General features: G+C 32.0%; 1 long non-coding RNA gene across 1 annotated transcript; it reads right to left on the reverse strand.

The window, feature by feature from the left end:
• Positions 1-2,796: 2,796 nt before the first annotated feature.
• LOC127698306 (uncharacterized) lies at positions 2,797-3,847 on the reverse strand. Its single transcript, XR_007980778.1, has 2 exons — positions 3,657-3,847; positions 2,797-2,936 (listed from the first exon to the last, which is right to left on the reverse strand). It is a non-coding gene; the product is annotated as an uncharacterized LOC127698306 (long non-coding RNA).
• Between the last annotated feature and the right edge of the window lie 2,333 nt (positions 3,848-6,180).

The raw sequence follows: 6,180 nt of genomic DNA on the forward strand, positions 1-6,180 counted from the left end.
AGTGTAAAACTTCCCGGAACTATATATATATCTTTGCTTATCATGTGTATTTTCGGGGAAGTGCTAAAGAATGTGTAAAAATTTATTTGGTGAAATCTTAGTGTTTTAATCTCATCATGCTCATGTATTTTGTTGTTGTATTGTCAAGTTTTGATTGATATAAAGTGGTTGCAATGCACCTTGAAAGCGTTTGTAATTATTTTTTTAAAAGTACTGAACTGAAATTATGAACTATGGAAAGAATTCAAGCATAAATCAAACTTAAACTGATTGAAACTTTACATGTAAAATCTCATTCTAAATGGTTCCGTTCTATCTGAGACTACTATAACACAGAGATTGGTCACTACAGATTTATCGGATTATCTGAGTCTCCGGTAGTTCGCTACGTTATTTTAACGTAGTTTCGTATTCGACCGTAGCAGACGACATATATCACCTATCACTGAGAATACTATAATAGTATCGGATATTATTATTTTTCTTTTAAAAATAATTTAAAAACAAAATTGAATTAATAAAAAAAAAAAGAATATTGTTTTTATCTTTCAAATGCAGTTATCTCTATTCATATTTAAATTATTGTTTTTAATCATTAATAATTTGTTAATAGTTTGTTATTATGCGGCCACTCTTGAAAATGTGAATGTGATTAATCTTATCAATCTTACAGTTACATTGTTTTGCTACACGTCCGTTAATTGTATCTAATATACAAATATTTTACCTGTAAAGACAGGTAGTCTCAAAAGCATGGGCGATGAATTTTGGAATTTTGTTTCACAGCTGGGTGCCCAAGGTACACGAGGCTCCGTTTATTGCAGTAAACTTTTATTCTATACTTGTAAGGTATTTCACTGCTGAGTGCCCAATATACATGTTTATTGTAGTATAAACCTTGTCAAATATCGTCGGTGCACTTGTGGTAGGATTCAGGAGGGTGTGGATGGGGTTTTATAGAATGGAGAAATAGGGGCAAAAAAAGTATAGAATGGAGAAAAATGGACAGACAAATAAAGAATAGAGAAGATAAAATAATAAGTTATTAAGATTTAAAGAATAGAGAAAAATGGCATAGAAATTATAGGAAATAAAGAACCCCCATCCAGACCCTCATTCAGATTATCCAACGTAAAATTTTTTTTTCAAACAAGTTTCAACCCCCCACCCCCACTTTTTTTAAATTTCCGTCTGATAATTAGGTCAAGTTTTTGCAAACAATGTAATAAGCGGCGATCACAGAAGAGAGAAAAAATTTCATTAAAGGTAAATGAGTAATTTCCTTACGTAACAGATCAGCAAAGAGGTTATAACTGCAAATGAGTAATTTCCTTACGTAACAGATCAGCAAAGAGGTTATAACTGCAATGGATACATAAAGCAAACATAAGCCCTACAAATTATATATATGTTCCCAAAATATCGCCGGCATTTTCATTTTTCAATTCACAATGTCCAGTAACATTGATTTTTTATCTTGGGATGATAGTGATCTCAATCGTGATCTTTTACGTGGTGAATATACTGCATCAGATATTGAATCTGAGGATGACTATACGTCCCTGCTGCAAAGACTGCAAAAACTCCAAAAGAAGCATCAAACGCAAGTACATGTAAATCAGAATGAAGAAGCTTCAAAATAACGTGACTGAATAATCAAATTATCTCTATGTTAACATAAATAGAACCACATTAGTGTAAATTACGATGACATTTTTTTCAACACCAGAAATATGTGCCCTCTTTCAAAATCCCAGACAAGAAATTTTGTGCTTCAATACAGAGCCGTAAAGTTTTTGAAAATTTGAATATTGTCTATTGTTAAAGTGTCGTATGTTTTAGTTATATCGCTATGCTTTTTGTAACCTTAATAATTGAGCAACTCAGATGAAAAGAGTTGTGATTTGCTTTAGTTTTTTTAGCCACAGCAAATATAAATGTGCTTGTTCAATGTTTGGTGACAAACCATGTTAATTGTTGTCGGCATGATGCTTTGTAAATAGGTTCCCTATAACATTTTTTTTGTTGGGTAACTGCTGACAGTTTACCATGTGAAAATTCTGAGAAGCCAAAAATAATGCGGAATGTATAAATACGTAGCGATGTCAGATCTAAACAAGAATGTTAAATATGATAGCATATATTGATGTCACCTTTCTGTAAATTCAACTTCGATTCACAACTGCTTGTCAATGGCAAATATTTCATGTACAGTCAGCCTGATTAAACCGAAATGAACTATTTTCAAATTATGTTTAAAGTTTGTTTTTATGTTATTTCGTTACACCAATGTCCCATGCTAGTGGTGGTGATGAGCGCCTAAAAATATTTAACATTGTCACATTCTTTATGTGCCCGTCTCAAGTCAGGAGCCTGTAATTCAGTGGTTGCTGTTGGTTCATGTCCGTCATATTTGAATTTTCGTAAATTGCTTTGTTATTGTAGACACTTCGTTTTCTCTAGTGAATTGTTATATATTTTCCATGTCGGGGACTTTTGAAGCTGACTGCACGGTATAGGTTTTCTCATTGTTGAAGGTAATTACGGTGCATTCCAATAACTTACATCCACTTCATTGAACTTCATTTGGACTAAAGGAGTTGTCTGATGATCATTAGCAAAAATATATAAAAATATCCTTAAAGTTTGCTTCAAGTGGCTATTCCTTTAATATATATAAAGATGTGTGGTTACTTGTTTTATTTTCTTTCATTGAACTTTTAAACAAACTGAGCGTGTTAGTGAATTTCTGCATTCCTGTCTTAGTTTTAATGTATATAATAATAAAAATGTATATTCAAAGACTTAAATATTTATTTCTCCATGTAAGACAAGCATGACAAATTCAATGAAATTAATAAAAATACTAAAAAAGTCATTTTCTCCTGTAGTACTTCTCCCTTCTTCTAATGCGTGATTTCTTTCTGGGGGTATTCCTACAATAAAGAATATATTATAAATAAAAAGAAATAATCTTTGTCAAGTTTATAGCATAGGCAATTCGTTAATTTTCAAGACAGTAATCTGAGACTTGAGACTCAGCAGTAATTGACCAATCATGTCAATATGGATCAAAATAGTTATAAAGGATGCAGACCAAAGGTGCATGTACTTTTTACATCATGTTTGGGTCAATTATTTAAAAAAAAATACGTCTATTTAGGAACTCATAATGTACTGGTATTTCACATGGTGACACATTTTCATTGCATAATACTATTATACTACATGTAGCATGTATAGACTGCATATATATTATCAAGGGAACCAAATATAAATCTAAATTTCTTTCACTAACAATACAAATTCACCTATCAGACCTCATGTTGTGTGTGTGCAACTTGTCTCGTGTGTTTCTCAGTTCTGCAGCGGGAACTTACTGGTCAGAAAAATTGGAATTTCAGATAATTACAAATTTTACATCATTACATCGGTTAATTACTAAGGCTTGCACATACATTATCCGGAAAACAGATTGTTCATCTGAATGCAAGTTATGGGTGAGTTGCTCATTGACCCTGTCCCACGGACTGGCAATAACTCGAGGTTACTTTCCGGTTTGGTCGGTAAATTCAAGTCTATAACTGCACTTATTTTATTTATAGTGCTTATAAACCAACATTTATGAACATGTCAAATCTTATATTCACACTTACCGGAACATAACACTCTTTATAAATCCACATTTGTTAATTATTATTTTCTCTTTCGCTGTCAAAAATGGCGGTAGAATCCTTCTTGTCAATCATTGCAAGTCACGTGCCGAGTCACGTGATCGAAGACTTACAATTAATTACTATTTGACTGGTCAGTACGGGAAGTGACCAATCTCTGTGTTATAGTAGTCTCAGGTTCTATTCTCTGTGAATCGTGAAAGAATTAATGCATTCGTTGATTGTTTGCTTGATGTCCATTTGCAAATATTTCATGCATTTTCAGAACAACACATTTGATCGAATTATAATAGTGATACGCCTTATCTTAGAAAACTGATATGGGGTAGTTAATGTTGAGTCAACCAATAATAATAACAGAGACATATAATACAAGAGATTCGCATCTCGGCGAAATCCCGTAAAAACACGCGGCCACTAGTTAAACCTCGCGAGATCTCCTTAGGTAATAAAGTCATGAATAAAAGTATTAAAAGTACTCGAAGTAAGGACGAATGTTTAAGCATAACATAAACTGTTTCAGTGTTAAATTTATCATAATTAATTAAATAATTTGAGTTCATATATAATTATTTATTTTAATGTAATTTTGATTTAAGATTTGTATTATAGAAAAAGAGACATAATTTGATATTGTATTTAAAAAAAAACTGATAGTAAATAATTAACACTTGATAAATTGTGTCAGAGTTCATTTTATTTGATAGTTTCATAATAGGTTTCCATTGAATATACACCTGTCTCGGAGACATAATTTCACAGTGTGACATGTATATTAGGTTTGAATTATTCGATGACCAGGTAAATCACGAACATGTTATAAATAAGGTGTCTTCCCGATTGTCCCACTTTTTAAAATTACAGGTAAAAAAGTAATGAAATTTTGTGGGACAATCGGGAATATGTTTGTGGGACAATTGGGAAGCTTAAATGTGGGACAATCGGGAATTGTTTTTATAGTGATTAATTTGTTTGTATAGGGTGTAGAAGGATTAGTTACAGGTAAACAATCAGTGTATAATTGAAGTATCATCAATCATAGAATATAATATTAAGTAAAAAAACATCACATATCAATTTTTCATCCTGTCTTGTGCAAAGTCATTTATTTTCAGTTAATACCAGGCCAAGTTATTCATTTTCAAAATCCTCCTCCCCTCCCCCTTTCGAAATCAAATGGTCGTCCCCTTATTGAAAGCTAATGTAAGGACGTCATCAATAGTCTTAGAAAAGTATGATCATAAACATCGTTACCGTAAAAACTAGGATTCTACTATTACAGCATGTTTTACTAACTTACTGTATTTTGTAGAAAGTCTTTGAAAAAAGGATTATACATTCTGTATATGCCTGTCCCAAGTCAGTATCGTGCCGGTATTTGAGTGGTTGCCGTTGGTTCATGTTTGTCTTAATTTTTTTGGTAAATTGTTTAGTTATTTTGGCTGTTAGTTTTCTCAAATGAATTATATAAAATTTTCCATATCGGGGCATTTTATAGCCGACCATACTGTATGGGCTTTCTCATTGTTGAAGGCCATACGGTTGCCTATAAATGCTTACTTCCACATCTCCTTATTTTTACATTATACAACTAGTACTACATAAAATTTACATTATCAATGTTCCATGTAAATGAGGTAAGGTCAGATTAACTCTGTCACAAAGACATGTACACCCTGCTACCATTCCATACACCAAAAGTATTTGACCCACTACTTATAGCATCTGAGATACGGCCTTGGCCATTGAAACTTAACCTTGTTCATAGATCCATAAAATGAGGTCGAGGTCATGTGAACGATGATGTCTGGCGGACATGTAGGCATTGCAAGGATACCATATGTTAGACTAGTAGCCAAGTATAGTTATCCTAGAACTTATGATAAATGAGACATTCACATGACGAAAACAAGCTATACAGTTTTTAGCAGTCACCAAACCATGAACATGAAGTCAAGGACAATGATTATATGACAGACGGGAACTTCGTAACACAATGGATCTATATACAAAATATGAGCCATCCGATTCCTCTACCCCCTGAAATATAAAGCTTTACAAATAGTTAACGGTGTTGCCGTCACCACCATCAGATTGTATTCTGTATGATAAAGAATCTTGTGTAAATGGCATCTGACTTCACTGGTAAAAGTGCAAAGACTAGTGGAAACATCTCTCCATCAACTAGTGCGTGTATAGTGTACAGCGTAATTAAGTTTTAAGTTACACTTTTCTTTAAATTGAATGGATTATATCTTAATTCATTTTAAAAACTTTCGAAAAAAAATTTAAATTAAAATCACAGTATTGATATTTGTTTTATATAAATAAACGTAAGCTTATAAATATAACTCATAAATGTTATATTATTTACTCAAAAGTGCATTAATCTGATGATATACCAAAAAAATCATATCTTATGCTTTTATAAAATTTATATTAAATAAAAGTTTGAACATGCAATAATTAATTCTTGTTTATCTAGCAAAACAAACAATATATTCCT

The sequence above is a fragment of the Mytilus californianus genome, unplaced genomic scaffold (genome assembly GCF_021869535.1).
Source record: "Mytilus californianus isolate M0D057914Y unplaced genomic scaffold, xbMytCali1.0.p SCAF_4, whole genome shotgun sequence".
Classification (NCBI taxonomy): domain Eukaryota; kingdom Metazoa; phylum Mollusca; class Bivalvia; order Mytilida; family Mytilidae; genus Mytilus; species Mytilus californianus.